This window comes from Schistocerca cancellata, chromosome 3 (assembly GCF_023864275.1).
Source record: "Schistocerca cancellata isolate TAMUIC-IGC-003103 chromosome 3, iqSchCanc2.1, whole genome shotgun sequence".
NCBI classification, from domain to species: Eukaryota; Metazoa; Arthropoda; class Insecta; order Orthoptera; family Acrididae; genus Schistocerca; species Schistocerca cancellata.
The window spans coordinates 97,778,952-97,796,227 of NC_064628.1; the positions used below are offsets into that span (position 1 = coordinate 97,778,952).

Below are 17,276 nucleotides of genomic sequence, written 5' to 3' on the forward strand. Positions count from 1 at the left end.
CTACGGTACCTTCATTCGGGAGGAGTGGGATTTTAAGTACCTGTCCAGCCATCCACATTTAAGCTCATCTAATTCGATTAAGACGAATGCCAGGACGATTCCTTTGAAAACAACACGACGAAGGTACCTCCCCATCCTTGTCATATCGTATCAGGGGAAAAGAAAATTACAGCTCAACCTGACAGAAAGAAGGGGATCGATTGATAGGTCCCATCCTGAGCATCAGTGAATCGTCAGTCTGCCAGTGAAGGAAAATGGAGCGAGTAAAAAATTACAGGGAGAGAGAGAGAGAGAGAGAGAGAGAGAGAGAGAGAGAGAGAGAGAGACTACTGCGGCAAGCAGGTTGCAGAGGAAGTAGGTTTGTAGCTTGTAGTAGTTACGCAGAGATGAAGAGACATGCACAGGGCAGACTAGTGGGGAGAGCTGCATCAAACCAGTCTTTGAAGAAAAGACTGTAGCTACTACCTTGTCATATCCAAGTTTGCGCTCTGTCTCTTAATGACCTCATAGTCGACGAGGCGTTAAGCCATAATCTTTAATCACTTTTAATAATAACTTTTCTCGGGAACTGGAGAATGTGATTCAGAGGGAAACTGGTATCGATGATATGTATCGTGCTGAATAAAGGAAAAGGGTTCGTCCAGAGTTTCCGGACAAACTGACACTTTTGTTTGTGGATTTACATGTTTCCTCGAATTAGAAACTGCGCGTGTCGTAAGTTGTGTAATACGTACTTTAACAGTACTGTGTCCTATTTCACTTGTGCGGTTTTAGTCAGTATTGAAGGTCATTCATTGTACGCGGGTGAGTCAAATGAAAACCTTAAATTTGTAATAACAAATCGAAATTTCGCGCAGTATCCTGTAAGTTGGTAAGCGTGCTAAAAACAGCGTGCAGAATGGCCTGTAGGTAGCAGCATAGTTCAGATGCACACATACCGTCGCAGTATCAGTATAAAGATGGCCGTCCCACTGGCGACTTGCACCAGGGAAGAACAGCGTTCTGTTATTCGATTTTTGCATAGTGAAGGTGTGCAACCTATTGCAATTCATCGACGAATGAAGGTTCAGTGCGGTGATGCATGTTTGTCACAGCAGCAAGTCTACGAATGGAAGATGCTCCTCGTCCAGGTCAGGCACAACGAGTTGTGACTCCACAGAACATTGCAGCAGTTGAAGCCATAGTGAAGGAAAACCGCCGAGTGACACTGAATGACAATCCAGCATGTTTACAGATTAGTCATGGGTCAGGACACTACATTGTGCAAGATGTGCTCCAGTTTCACACAGTGTCTGCAAGATGGGTGCCACGGCAGCTGACTCCTTCAATGAGAGAACGACGTGCTTTAAACGAGAAGGTGATAGCTTCCTTGCAAGAATCGTTACTGGGGACGAAACCCGGGTTCACTTCCACCAACCGGATACGAAGAGAGAGAGAGCAAGGAATGGCGCCATTCCTCATCACCAAAACCAAAGAAGTTTCGAACAGAACCATCAGCAGGGAAGGTTATGCTGGCTCTTTTGGGACGAAAAAGGCGTCATTTTGGAGCATTACATGCCTAGAGGGACCACTGTCACCAGTGCAGCATACACAGATCTCCTAAAAAAATCATCTGCGGCCTGCAGTCAAATCAAAGCGACGTGGATTGCTGTCAGGTGTCCTTTTGCAACATGACAATGCAAGGCGCCACACTGCCCGTACAACAGTTGCAACAATCACAGACCTGCATTTTGAGTGTGTTCCTCATCCACCATACTCACCAGACCTTGACCCAAGTGATTTCCATACGTTTGGACCACTCAAAGACGCAGTGGGAGGAAAGAAGTTCCGTTCTGATAAGAGGTACACCACGCGGTGCATTCGAGTGGTTGCGCGGACTACCAAAAGAATTTTTTTCTAAAGGAATTTATGCACTTTGTAAGCGCTGGAGGACTTGCGCTGAGCGTGGGGGAGATTATGTTGAAAAGTGATACAGCTTTGTACCACTTCTGCACAATAAATAATATTTAAAAAAATAGTTAAGGTTTTCATTTGACTCACCCTCGTATTGATGATATAAAGCTTGAGAATAGCATTACTGATAGTGCGACTACAAACTCTTTTCTGCGCTGAAAAACTTAACCAGTCAAATCCCTGGACATATGAATATGATGACAGACTACTTTTTGTGTGTTTTTTAAAGATAATTGTAACGCGAAATATATGTTGACATCTAATGTTCCGGAACAAAGCATGATTGCGAAGTGATAATAGTGAATTAAGCGCTGAGATTGTCTCTTTCCAGTGAAAGTTGAGATTCTCCGTTGTTATAGATCGTGTATTAAGCTTTAGTTCGTACTACTGAGCACAATGAATGAGAACTTACCCTCGGCGGTACTGCTCTGATATCAGATGTGGAAACGTCGATGACAGTGAAAGCTGGAATCAGTCTGACTCCATAATTCTGTCGTCTTACCTCCCCCGGGACGTATCTTTTATTTTGACGTCTACTTCGGACACATCTGGCAGTTCCTTCTCGCTGTTTTGCGCATGTGACCTATTGCATGAAAAAGCCACCTAGCGATGGTTCCCATGTGAAAAAACGACGGCTGAGGTTGCGATTAGCATGTTAGTGGCGCCGAGCTGTTGCTTTCACTTAGCCTCCCTCACTCGTCCTTGTAATGTCGAAAAGCTTCTCCGGAGATCAAGCGTAGCCTTGATACAGCGTTTACCTGCCCTCATTTTGAAGCGGCTATCATACTCTCGTAAGTTCACATCTCCTAGAAAATAGATAATTGACTCCAGGTGCAGTCTAATTTAGGTGAAACTAGTGCACCGTGTTCTTTTGAACAGTAACATTTGCTTGTTTGTTGGAAATTTGTGATAAGGACTTATTGGACCAAACTGCTGAGGTCATCGGTCCCTAGGCCAACACGCTACTTAATCTAACTTAAACTAACTTACGCTAAGGACGACGACGACACACACACACACACACACACACACACACACACACACACACACACACACACACACGTGACAAGACGCCCAAGACCGCGCCGCTATCCCGCGCGGCTTCTTGCTAACGGTTGGATATGTTGCGACCTTACAATACGTGGCGAAGGGTATTCTGGTTACCATTATCATTTCTCTCTGCTTCCCTGTTCTGTTCGCGAAAGATGCGGGAGGAGAACTAATATCGTAGTCCTCTTGTCATGGTCATTTCACGGGGCCCAAGTGGGAGGGACTAATATTTTGCCCCACCCTTTTTAGAACGCACGTTCTCGGAATTTCAACAATAAATGTCTCAGAGATGCACAACACCTCTCGTGTAGCATCTGCAGGTACTTAGACTTCGCGAATATTTAAAAACAGACTACTCTGTCTTACTTTAACTTACAACGTGATGGCATCTGGGTTCTTATTTCTACCTAATGTAAGGCAACTTGGTGGAGATACTATACGAACGAAGAGGGGAGGACAGGCCTGCGAAACAGCAAAAGATGCCTAACTTAAGTGTAGTATTTAACATTTTTATCCTTCATTTTTGTACTTGTTATTCAAAGAAGCGCAATGAAAAATTGTAACATTGAAATAAACTGCACAGAAGGAGCAGAGGAAAAAGTAATACATTGTATCATTTCAGCGATTTCTTTATTAATCTGCATTAGCACTCAGATAGTGATCTTGCACAATGTGGCGGAGGCTACCTGAACATGGTTTTTCAGTGTGTGTGTTTATTGGAATGGAAAGGAAAACTCCCTAAAAAGTCTTAATCCCTAAAAATAATTTCAGAAATTTTTGACTCGAAATATTGTTTAATACGTCAGTGACCGATTTAGTATTTGACAACAGTATTCTTAATCTTTGCCTTATGTTGTTTGTTCTGTTTTCCATCTGAATCATTGGTAATACGCACATTGACAAAATACAGGGTGTACATAGTGTCTGGGAACAGTTTCAATCATTTATTGCACAAGAACCAAACATTATACAGATATCATACATATGTCGTTTTGAAGAGAAACCCTGAAAGTTTTTTTTCCTATGTATACCGCCACAGCGTGGTTTGGTAATTTGCCGATAGTCAGCGCTAGTCGCAAACATGGTGAGTTCCGGTGCGGAGCGAGCTTTCTGTGTTGGAGTTCATGAAATGGCCTCCCCGGTCACCACACCTCACCCCGTGTGACTTTTTTCTGTGGGGACACATTAAAGATTTGGTGTATGTACCGCTTCTACCACGTGATGTAGCAGAGCTCCGGGAGAGAATAGTGGAAGCAACTGTCACAGTCGACGATGCCATGCTGGATGGTATGGCAAAAATTCAATTGCCGTATTGACTTCTGCCGGGTCAGTCAAGGTTCGCATACCTAATGTTTGTAAAAAAAAAAAAAAAAAAAAAAATCAGAGTTTCTGTTCAAAATGCAATATGTATGACATCTGTACAATGTTTAGTTCTTGTGCAATACATAATTGGAAGTGTTCCCGGACTTTATGTACACCCTGTAAGTACGTCATCATACGAATACCTCTTTGAGCTTTCGTTACCAGCATCTCCCTCAGATTTGGCGCCAAAGGTGTTAGCCTAATTTCGGTTATTCAGCGTTTCCTTAACTCCGTTCTCGTGGTAGGGGGGATGGTTCAACAAGGTTGCGGCCGATTGCTTGATCTCAAAGTTACAGCTGATATAAAGAAATGCCTCATATCTGTACTTTAAGGTTAAATCTGTAAAATGTATTTGAGGTGTTTGTTGGTGCGTATTAACGTCAAATAATTACACTGTATCAGATCTCTTAATACTTAACAATCTAATTGTGCTACTCTGTTGAAATAAATACGAGCTAGGTGAAGAAAATGTAAAATTAAAGCAATTACAGCCCTCTGTCGCGATAAAAACCATTTTCGCGACCGAAGGCTGCAATTGTTTTAATTTGGCTTGTATCGGTCGCTGACAACGCTGCCATGTTTAAAGCTTTTAAGGAAATGTAATTATTTCTAGCTCGTCGGAGAAATAATCTCTAAATATACAAATAAATAGAAATAGTAGAAGAAAGGAAACAAAAATGATTACATGCATTCGTTAATGAAATAACAAATGATACTTGAAAATGCGAAGATCATTCGTCATGTCCTGCTGCCGACCACTGCACTACATAGGTGTTCTTTTTCACTACTCCAGGATTTCTCAGTACCTCTGTTTTTCTCTAGATAACCTTCATCAGCAAGCTTTACTGTCATATATGTGCAACGTTTCTTTCATGAAAAAGCAGGTGTGTTTGAGCGAACTGTGTTGGAAATGACTGATGTATGAAAACGGCGAAGTAATTTAACGCAAGTTTAGTTTCGTTCTGGGAAAACTTAAGCATCACTCTAAATATTAGAATTAAAAATGATAGTCGGGAAAATATTATTTTAATTATTGTGCTCTAATTGTTGATACATGTAGCCTCAGTAAACGAGCAAGAGAGAAGGAAAGAAAATTCATGGAGCAGCAGTTTCCGCGCAGTGCATCCGTTTATAGTCGTTTTCTCGTGCTGGAATCGCAGAAGGGATGCTGAGAGCTGCTTTCCTATATCATTCAGACTCAGCCGTATGCTAACGGTACAGGACTCCAGATCTTAACGATGTTCATTTTCACCGTCTGTGTGTTTGAGCCCAACAATTGTTGCCAACAGGAACAAAATTTCCTTTTAAGTTGACTTTTCCTCATTCATGCAGAGACGTACGTCTTTACTAAGCTAAAAATTTCCGATGCGCAGAACGTCCCACGGTATAAAAGAGAGATACCACGTGTCGCGATTTCCACATAACGGCATTTTTCCACTTTTCAATCTCAAATAAGAATAAGGAAAAGATATATTTGCTAACTGTCACGCGGTGTAAGCGACCTTGGTGAGATTTTGCAGAAGATATCTGGTAGAACAGATTTGTTTCCCAGTGAAACGACACTGCTCCTTGGATAGAAAAATTGTGATGCTTGGCAAGTGCTGCCTGTCACGTAATGTGACCTCATATAATTGCGTCTGTTAGATCATCACTTGTTACTGCCTAAATGGTACGCCCTTGTAGCTTGTTCCATAGTTCGCAGCGTGCCCCCTTCACTTTTTCGTTGCTTAACGCAGAGGGCACCTCATACCGTTTTCAAATGTTGTACCAGTCTCATTAGGCTTTACCCAGTAGCATATGTGACCATAGATACGGGCAAGGCAGAGCCGGAGTTATTGTCAATTGTGTTTATTCGCTGAAGCGTGTCGGCCGCCCCCTTTCTCATTAATAATTACGTCCTGTTGCCTTGTCAGGTCCGAAAGCGGGGGCGTTTACGTAGGAGTGCCGGTACGCAGCAGAGGTATACGAAGCCAATATCGTGTGGGAGGTGGTCAGTGGATCGACCCGTTGTCTTTCTTTTCTCTTTCTTTTTATTTTACCAGTATAATAGTGCTTCTGTCCACTTCCACTTTAGGAGTGTTTTGCAGTAATTTTATAACAGCTCTGGTTTCATTAAAGAACTTGTATAATTTGCTAGTAGTCCTTTAAACAACCTGAGATGTCTGGTTTTATTCACAGCAGCGCACAATTTTCTCGTTATAACTAAAAAATGGAAAACGATACTGTCAAGTGCCATCGTAACTATATGAAAATCAGGGGATAATTCTAATTTCTTTTTGTTACAGACTTTCCGTTACATGTAATATGAAGTTTATAGTAACACGAGATCTGTTATAGAAAATTTTATGTTATCGAGCTACAGTTACGGGGGGTTGTTTGGAGATTATCACCGTATATACGTTATTATCTATTTACATGCGTCCACAGCCGTCCAGTATTTTAGAAGTGATTGTTAATAACTACATTCATGTATGAGAGACACTACAACAAAGGTCCCAGGCATCACGGAAAGAATTGCTGTCAAAATTCCGGATGACACTTTTCCGATTAAATTAAAAACCTTTTATTTCCTCAATATACGAGGGCGGTTCAGAAAGTAACCTCCGATCGGTCACAGTGCGGGTTGTGGGGGGAGTAGCGACGCCATCTGTGCGTTCACGCACTCAGCAGGTCAGTCGGCATCAAGCCGTGGTCGAGTGAACGTCGTACCTGTGCTAGTTTAGTTTTTGTGGCAGTTTGAAATGTGTGCTGCAATAGAAAACCCCGCCAAATGTGAAGTGCGTGCTGTCATAAGGTTTTTTACAGCCAAAGGATATTCTGCAGCAGCTATTCATCGTGAGCTTTGTGCCGTGTACGGACCAAGAGTTATGAGTGAAGGAGTTGTCCGTGAATGGGTACGTTTATTTAAAAGTGGACGAGAAAACGTTCATGATGAAGAGAGGAGTGGTAGACCATCATTGGTGACTGACGAACTCGTTCAGACAGTTGATGCAAAAGTTCGTGAAAATCGACGTTTCTCAATGTCGGAGTTGTCTACTGGTTTTCCACAGATTTCTAAGACTCTCTTGTACGAGATAGTGACAGCAAGATTGGGTTACCGTAAGTTCTGTGCACGATGGGTGCCCAAAATTCTTACCGACCACCACAAAACTCAAAGAATGGCCTCTGCATTAGACTTTCTGTCACGTTATGAGGACGAAGGAGAACCATTGTTAAACAGAATCGTGACCGGTGACGAAACCTGGATTAAGTACGTGAACCCTGAGACAAAAGAACAATCAAAGATGTGGGCACATTCAAATTCGCCTACCAAACCAAGAAAAGCCTCGCAAGATTTTTCTGCCAGAAAACTGATGGCAACGGTGTTTTGGGATGCCAAAGGGGTGTTGTTGGTTGAATTCATGGAACGTGGTACGACCATTAATCAAGACGTGTACTGTGAAACAATAAAAAAGTTACGACGGGCTATACAGAACAAACGCCATGGTATGCTGACTTCCGGTATCGTTTTTTTGCACGGTAACGCCCGTCCTCACTCTGCTCGCAGAACAACGGCCCTTCTTGAGTCCTTCAAGTGGGACGTTATCAACCATCCACCTTACAGCCCAGACCTGGCGCCAAGTGATTATCACCTCTTCATGCATTTGAAGAAATGGCTCGGGTCACAGCGGTTTGATGACGACGAAGAGCTCAAAGATGCGGTCACAGGCTGGCTCCAGGCACAAGCGGGTGATTTTTATGCAGAAGGAATTTCAAAGCTTGTGAAGAGATACGATAAGTGCCTCAATCGCTATGGAGACTATGTAGAAAAATAGTGCAAATATGTAGTTGTAAGATGTATATATTAAAATATTTTTATTTAACTTGGTGTATTTTTTTAAATCAACCGGAGGTTACTTTCTGAACGGCCCTCGTATTTCTGGCACAATGACAATGAAGGGAAATTTAAGATCCAGTTACGCGCTGTATACGAAGGAAGTTGCACTAACTAAATAAATGCCCTTCCGTAACCCTAATGTTTATGTTCGTTCAATTGTAGCCTCACTAGCAATATGTAAAATAGGCCACATAAATACAGAATGATTAAATTTCGATCTCAGTTGTGATACGAGGATCACTCCAAAAGAAATGCACACTATTTTTGTAAAAATACGGTTTTCATTCTGCGTCTTACAGTATGTAGATACATCCTTCCCGCTTGTTTTCAAACTTAGTTCAAACTGTTCCCGTGAGTGGCGCCGTCACAGCATGTCTTCAATATGGCTGCTACACTTTATGTTCGTCAGAAGCAACGTACTGTCATAGAATTCCTGTGCTGTGAAAACGAGTCAATGGGAAACATCCACAAGAGGTTGAAAAAGGTGTATGGAGATGCTGCTGTCGATCGCAGTACAGTTAGTCGGTGGGCAAGCGGGCACGGCAATATTGGGGATTGTCCTCGCAGCGGCAGGCCTCGTACTGACACACTCCAGACAATGTGCAGAGAGTTAACGAATTGGTGACTGCTGACAGACGCATCACAGTGAACGAATTGTCACGCTACGTTGGGATAGGGGAAGCAAGTGTTTGCAGAATACTGAAAGTGTTGGCGTTAAAAAAGGTTTGTGCCAGGTGGGTTCCCAGGATGTTGACAGTGGCTCACAAAGAAACAAGAAAAACGGTATGCAGCGAACTTTTGGAACAGTACGAGAATGATGGAGATGAATTTCTTGGAAGAATTGTGACAAATGATGAAACATGGCTCAATCATTTTTCACCAGAGACGTAGAGGCAATCAGTGGAGTGGCATCATGCAAATTCACCCAAGAAAAAAAATTCAAAACCACACCTTTTGCTGGAAAAGTTATGGCTACGGTGTTTTTAGATTCCGAAGGACTCTTGCTTGTGGACATCGTGCCAATTGGAACCACCATAAGTTCTGATGCATATGTGACGACACTGAAGAAACTTCAAGCTCGACTGAGTCGTGTTCGACCACATCGGCAAAAGCAGGATGTTTTGCTGTTGCACGACAATGCATGGCCACATGTCAGTCAAAAAAAAACCATGGAAGCGATCACGAAAATCGTATGGACAACACTGAAACAGCAACCTGGCTCCATGTGACTACCACCTCTTTGGGAAACTGAAAGGAACAAGGTTTGAAGATGATGACTCCCTTGTGCACGCTGCCAAACAGTGGCTCCAACAGGTTGGTCTCGAATTTTACCGTGCGGGTATACAGGCGTTGGTTCCAAGATGGCGTAAGGCAGTTGAGAGGGATGGAAATTATGTGGAGAAATGAAAATATTGTTCTTATAGGATGTATCTACACACTGTAAAACTTTCAAACATGTAGAATAAAAGATGGATTAAAAAAAAAGTGTGTAGTTCTTTTGGAGTGACCCCTCGTAATATTTTTGTATTTTTCAGTAACAACATTACACCTCTTCAGAGGTTTTGAAAGTACTTATTACTGCATTCAACTGTCAGTGGCCTTAGAAATATGAATGTACTGTTTTTCAAAAGCAAAATGATTTTTTTTTTTTTTTTGTGGCGAATGCTTACAGTTACTAGTGGATTATTAATACAGGGTGGGGCAAATAAAGGTGCCCCAGAGAACAGAGTTCTACGGTACAAAGAAACACAGCATAGGAAAGGAAATAAAGTACTAACCTGACTAGAGCAGATGTTGAAAGTGACCACCATTCATCTCTTTTTCCACTTTAGGGCCCTAGTCAGCAAGTTGCTGAAGGGAGACTGCTGGAATTGCTGCAGTTACATCCGAAACGTTCTGCTGCAGTACTTGAAGACTGAGGGTTGTTGCGATACATCTTAGACTTGAGGGCTCCCCACACAAAGCAATCGCACACTGACGGATCAGGTGACCTGGATGGCCAGCCATGTCAGGCGTGAAGATTGTGTGAATGGGTTCCAAGGTTCGACCGGCTAATGGGCAGTTGCTCCATCCTGTTGGAAGTAACTGTAGATCTTTTCCTCCTCCATTTAATGCAGTCACAAATGGTTTCAAAATGTTGTCAATGTAACGCACCAAAGTCAGCAAATGATGACAGAAGATCCAATAATGCGGTGTGCAGACAATGCACGCCAGACCCCAACCTTCTGATCATGCAACAGTGTTACGTGGAAGTTATGTGGATTCTCCGCTGCCCAGAACCAGTGATCCTGTGAGCTGACATAACTACTTAGGTGAACACAGGCTTCAATAGACTAAAGAACATATCCGTGTCCAAGCCATTCATTGTTGTCTCAGTGGACAACCACTCTCAAAACTGGAGACGCTGAGGAACAGCTGCTGGTTTCAATGCGTGGACAGCAGATACTCGGAAGGGATGCCTGTACAGGTTCAGGTAAAGTATTCGTCCGCATGATCGACGCGATATGCCGGTCTGTTGCGACAAGTGTTGGGTTGATTTGGTAGGACTCTGAAGCATTTTCTGGTTTGCGGGCACGTTCAGAATGTGTTTTTTTTTTTTTTTTTTTTTTTTTACTTGACAGACGCCAATTCCGGACTAAGCGTTGTATGGTACTCTTTGCTGGTACTTTGACACCATTAAACTTCTCTGCAAACAACTGACCGCACCGTTTCCACGATTTTCTTGTCCGGTAACTTTCCACGACGAACACTCGCCGCTCCACTGTTGAGTACCACCGCCCCATTTGCACTGACATAGCTCGCGCTACGCTCCGAACCGGTGAGTTTCACGTGGCAGGCGTACACCTGAGGTGGGTGTCACTAGGTTTTATTTACTCCACAATGTATTAAATTCTAATGATTTACTTGCAACATGATTTCTCAGTGTGTGAACTACTGACAAAGCCTTTATCAGGATATATAATATTGTCTCGTATGATCTCCATATCAGGTTTAGAATCTGTAACGCGGATAGAGGAATTTTCATGAGAGCGATGGAGCCTTTCCACTGGGCACTCCACTTCCGACAGAACACGCCCCTAGAGATGATGCGCTAGAACAAATGTTGGGCTACGGTCCTCTGAGAGAGAGACAAGGTGTTTTCTTTTTTGTTTTTAATGCTTCAAATAGTCTTCGATTGCTACAAATGATAGTCCGGGGTTCAGGCGACGGACGTACTATCGTGAGCCAAGGTATGCCGCTAACCGTTTACCGCTTTTTAAATTACCGAGATGAACATGCATGGAACACATGGACTTTCTAGTTTTTCCACGTGTGGAGTGCGCTGATACTCCGCAACTGTGTACCGAATTAATGAATTTGTTAAAATGCTCTTTTCTTAGTCCACTACCATGACTATCAGATCAAGTGACTTACATTTTCAGCTGATGATATGACTCAGAAAAGAAGAACGCGTTTCAATTTGGAATTTAGCGCCAAGAGTATGTAGAATAGAAACACAAATAGATACTCCTAGTTAGTTTTCCCAGTGTAGAGATTGCTTCCAAGTGTGCTTGTATTGTCATTTGTGTCAGTCATGGTTGCGTCTACAGCTCCAACTTTCTGACTTAAATATTGTAGGTAAAATAGGAGAGGCAGAACGGCATTGGCTGCAGTTGTCCCCAACTTTTATGTTTAACCGCGTCTCGGTTGTTCCCAGCAGCCAGCCCTTCCTTTGGTCCACTATCCAGCGTGTATCCTAACGTGGCGGCACCAGATTGCGTCTTGTTCAGAATGTCGAAACTTTTCACTGTCCAGTAACTCGCTTGCCTATTGATTATCAATTTTTGGGGTCAAAGTCAGTGACTGATAAAAAAGTACCCTGCAGTAGGTAGTACCAAGGAATCATTGAATGTGAGTGTAAAAAAAGTGGCAGAGCTTCTGGTTTGACTCCTCAACGTAATTCCTCATAATAAAATATCCTGTCTTCAGTTGTGACAGACTGAAACTTCAGTCGTTTCTCTGTTGCCATCAGTAGTGAACGTTCTAAATTTGATACTTTCTCTTTCACGGCATTCCATACTTTGTAACTCAATGAGTAAAGACTGAAGCTGCATCTAGTCATTTCATTCGCATCTGTGTGTATCAAATTAATTTTTACAGTATGAGCTGTGGTTGGTATGAGGATTAAAATAATTTTTTGTAACGAATTTTCCTTTATTAATACTTGACGTAAAACCAATGATAATTTTCTTGACTTTCTTAAATGTCAAGGCACAGTACCTGTTATCCAGGTAAGTTATATAGTACATACTGTCTTGTTACAGTAATACTGTTTTCTTTGTTTATGCTCGCTGTGATACGGAAGCTGGGCTGTAAAAGTGTGACTGACACAGGCGGCTTCTCTATCACTTGCGAGCTCGTGTGCCGTGTGATGCTAATTGACTAACAGCTTGCGTTTGTTGTTTGCAATGTTGTTGCATGTGGACTGTGCAGCCGGTGAACTTCAAGCAGCCAAGATTGCTTCGCTCAACAGACCCACGTACCTCCACACCCAAAGGTGAGTAGAGTACCCCTGTACAGATTAATACTGAATTTAACAGGGAATATCAAAAAGTCATAGCCACATTTTTAATCACCGCCTATTATTTAACACTGTGACGGTAAATGATTCTGTAATTAGTGTCCTCAGTAACATGTTTTACAATCGCCTCAGTCAAAGATCAGCCGCTCTCAGTCAAAGTTCCACGTAGTTTCAATCGAGCTTGCACCCAGGCCATTTATGCTTGGGCCGATAAAGATTTCGCAGGAAAGTTGAACATGCTTGCGCTCTGATGTTACTCACAGTGGGTAACGCAAAAATAAAAAAGTCTTAATTTTCTTAATTTTTTTCTCCTGGCGTCCTAAACGAATAATCGAGAGATTTTCTCTTTGGGATCTGTCGTGTTGGGATAAAGTATTGTAGTGGGACACAGTTTTCCTTTCAAGGAACTGCGGTTATGCGTGCTTGTAATTTTCGATGTTGTTTATAGTTTTGTAGTTTACACGTCATGAAATTGGTCGCCGAAAAATGTGAAATGATGATCAAGCAGTGTGAGCGCATCGGTTAGGAGTACAAAAATGATGAAGCCAGTGGGAAGTAAATACTCGCGTATTCCTCCCATCAACTCACATTGAATTTGTTACACATAGAAAAACATAATTTCATCGTACGTTTTGAAGGTCAAGGTGTTTCTCGTGAAGTGTGCTTCAGTTTACTATAAGAAATTAAATGGAATACTCTTTTGTAAAATGCCATTTGATTTTGAAAGCGCGGCATGTTCTAACAAGTTCTGTAAAATTCTGCGTTCGGAACGTGCCTGTTGCTGTGGCTTGTTGCACAGTGCTGCACTACGGGTGAAAAGTATAGCTTCAAACACAATGCAGGGTTATGCTTTCCATTTGAACAAGAACGTAAATATAGTCCACGGGGCTGTTATAAATAAACATCTGATGTAATAACTCGCAATAGCTCGCGGTGGTCCGGTCTCTAGTTCGTTCGCTCGCTCGCTCTCGGTGACGTGCCCTTTTAACTGAATAAGTGGAGGTCCTGCGTATATGGTGCTCAACAGAATGTTCTGTTGTTATTCAATTGAGAGGCTGTGGGTCTGCGAAGTCCATGTGTCTGGATGTATACGCGTATTAAATGTGCCGTTAAGAGGCAGTAGACGAAGCAAGTGAACAATAAACATAAGGACAGCTGTGTGTGTGTGTGTGTGTGTGTGTGTGTGTGTGTGTGTGAGATTTTTTTTGTGCGGAGATTGGGGGGGGGGGGGTTGGTAGTCACGCTACTACAGACATTTACGAGCAAACGAATGGTCACCTTGGGAATATTGGTTTTACATTTACTCTGTGTCTAAACCCACATCTTAGAAAAGGTGGGCGGGCTGTTAGACCATCTGACGAAGATGCTCTCTGCAACCATCGGTTCAGCTGTGTTATTGTGGTTTGAATATTTATTTGCTGTGGACAAGTGGGTACCAGGGGAATGGGGTTTTTATTTCTTCCAGTTAAGAGTTTGTTTGTAGGGGGTTACTGGGGATAGCTGTGCTATACGGGTTACAGCCAGGAAAATCCTCGGAAAACACTGACCACAATTGATTCTTACGCTACAAAACAGTGTGTCAGCTTCACTCCCTTCAGCCTGGTAGCTTGTTAGGGAGTGCCAACACAACAATGTGAGCAATAACTTGTTTTAATCGCTGAAATTTGGCATTACGACGCAGAGGCGAAAGGAAACTTAAGGGAAGTGGGTCGAAAATGTCTCCGAAAAAGGTATTTGTGGTTTGTGCTTCACTTGATGTGAAAAGCACTTGGTCTATTTGTGCGATCCACGTTGAAGAAAGATACACAGGAACACAGGTCTCGTGCAAATACCATCACACCGAAACTGGAAAGGCCAGTTTGGTAATGCAACCCCCAGACAATCTCATTTTCCTTAGCTTGTGCTCGTACAAGCTAATGCGTGAAGTTGGCAGTCCAACAAGAGCGGGTATTAAGGTAATACAAATATTGTAAAGTACAACTACAAAAATCCACTTCTTCAGACCATTCACTCTCCAGTTACATTGTTACGACTGATAAATTTGTCGTTGTCGTTACCGTTCGTAGATCTTATCGATTTGTAATGTGACGAGCTTTGGCGAAGCAGCTGTACACTGATGACCCAGAACATTATGACCACCTCTTACTGCCGTGTTGATCCACCTCACAACGGAACCTCCCCATCGCACCCCCCCCTCAGATTTAGTTATAAGTTGGCACAGTGGATAGGCCTTGAAAAGCTGAACACAGATCAATCGAGAAAACAGCCAGAAGTTGTGTGGAACTATGAAAAAAATAAGCAAAATATACAAACTGAGTAGACCATGCGCAAGATAGGCAACATCAAGGATAGTGTGAGCTCAGGAGCGCCGTGGTCCCGTGGTTAGCGTGAGCAGCTGCCTAACGAGAGGTCCTCGGTTCAAGTCTTCCCTCGAGTGAAAAGTTTACTTTCTTTATTTTCGCAAAGCTGTGATCTGTCTGTGCGTTCATTGACGTCTCTGTCCACTGTAATAAGTTTAGTGTCTGTGTTTTGCGACCGCACCGCAAAACTGTGCGATTAGTAGACGAAAGGACGTGCCTCTCCAATGGGAACGGAAAACATTTGATCGCAAGGTAATAGGTCAACCGATTCCTCCACAGGAAAACACGTCTGATATATTCTATGCGGCACTGGTGACGGCATGTGCGTCACATGACAGGAATATGTTGTCGACGCACCTAACTTGTACACTTGGCGAATGGGTAAAAATATTCTTCTATGTTGCCCGATGTAGGTTTTCTTGTGGATGTGACAATCACTCCCAAAAAAGTGATGAAACCATAAGAGTTTGTCACATAAATTGCAACAAATGAATGCCACAGTTTCACAGTCGCACAGTTTTCCTTGTGCCGTGTCAAAACATATGTTTTTAATGTTTTCAAATTTTTCGGCGTGTAGACCGTCCAATCAGGTATATGTCCAAGCAAATCTGAACATGTCCTGGAATTTTGGAGAGCGAAGTTGATTATATAAAAAACTAAACTTTTCACTATAGGGAAGAGTTGAACCAAGGACCACTCGTTCCGCAGCTGCTCACGCTAACCACGGTACCACGGCGCTCCTGAGCTCACTCTATCCTTGATGTTGCTTATCTTGCGCATGGACTACTCAGTTTCTGTATTTTGCTTATTTTTTTCATAGTTCCACACAACTTCTTCCTGTTTCCTCGATTGATCTGTGTTCAGTTTTTCAAGGCCTATCGACTGTGCCAACTTATAACTAAACCCGAGGGGGGTGCGATGGGGAGGTTCCCTTGGTAGAAATGCAAAATAGCGCGACTCTCCGCAGCTTGGATTCACTAAGTCCTTGTTAGATTTCCAGAGGTATGTGGGGCCAGATATGCACGCACGGGTCACGCAATTCCCCTTAATTATGAGCCGATGGTTCGTGGACGCGAAGCTGTCGCCCGATACCGTCATAAATACGTTACATTTGGTTCAGATTAGGCGGTGGTCAAGACATCAGTGTGGGTTCACAATCGTGCTAATCAAACCACTATAGCTCGATTCTGGCGCTGTGGCGCGGATATAGAGCATGACCGGATACAGGCGGACCGCAGTACATTTCACGTAGTCCACAGGTGTCTTCGATTACGACAGGTCCTACGAAAGCCCAAATGAATGTCCTCACTTGCGTAATACTGGCCCCACCTGTCATTGTCCGCGCCGTGGCGCATGTTTCGAGCACCCTTCGCCCGGACACAACCCTTGCCCTGGTATAACGAGAAGTGTGATTTATCCGACCAGGTGACACGTTACCATGGATGAACGGTCAAACCTCGATGATCCCGTGCCCGCTGCAATCTTTAACTGACGATGCCATTGGGTCCCCATGGAAACCTGTGCTGTGGATCCGCGTCTTCAGTAATGTGCGCTGGATTGTGTGCTACGAAACACCTGACTGTACAAGCATTGTACCCTTTCCACAGATCTGCCACGGATCGTCGCGTACCCTGCTTTACAAAGCGTCCAAAACTCCGACCTCCACGATCTGCGATGAGGCGTGGACATCCAACACAGTCACCTACTCGTGGTTTCTCCGCCCTTCAGCCGCTTTCTACAGGCAGTAGCACGCGAACATCCGACCAGCTTCGCAGTTTGAGATGCTCCTTCCCACGTGGCGGGTCATAAAAATCTGCTCAAGGTCAAAGTAGCTTCTGTAAGTGTAATTCCCAATTTGTGGCTCTTATCGTCGCCACAATGATTCCCCGTTTGTCTCCGTTCTGCTTATTTACTTTCCGTATCGCGGTACGTGTCCCCAACGTGCCAGGCGGCATTAAGGCCTACCGTGGCCAGTGGTCGTAATGTTTTGGTTGATCAGTGTAAAAGAGGCTTCGTAGGGTGCGTCGTTATGCATTTATCTCGCTGCTAGCGCAGTTGATGGAAGTGATTTTTTTTCCGAGTTTTGAACACGGATGATTATCGGAAGCCGTCG

General features: G+C 43.3%; 2 protein-coding genes across 4 annotated transcripts in view; one reads left to right on the forward strand and one right to left on the reverse strand.

The window, feature by feature from the left end:
- LOC126177095 (T-cell immunomodulatory protein) overlaps positions 1-17,276 on the reverse strand; it is a 425,282-nt gene that overhangs the window by 316,907 nt on the left and 91,099 nt on the right. The gene's annotated exons all lie outside the window — the stretch shown is intronic.
- The window catches only part of LOC126177098 (transmembrane protein 47), a 370,462-nt gene that overhangs the window by 105,057 nt on the left and 248,129 nt on the right, over positions 1-17,276 (forward strand). The window contains exon 2 of one of the 2 annotated variants that reach the window (XM_049924357.1): positions 12,716-12,779. The exons of the other annotated variant lie outside the window; for it this stretch is intronic. The gene's annotated coding sequence lies outside the window, so the exon portion shown is untranslated. The remainder of the gene's footprint in view (positions 1-12,715; positions 12,780-17,276) is intronic. 2 annotated transcript variants of the gene reach the window in all.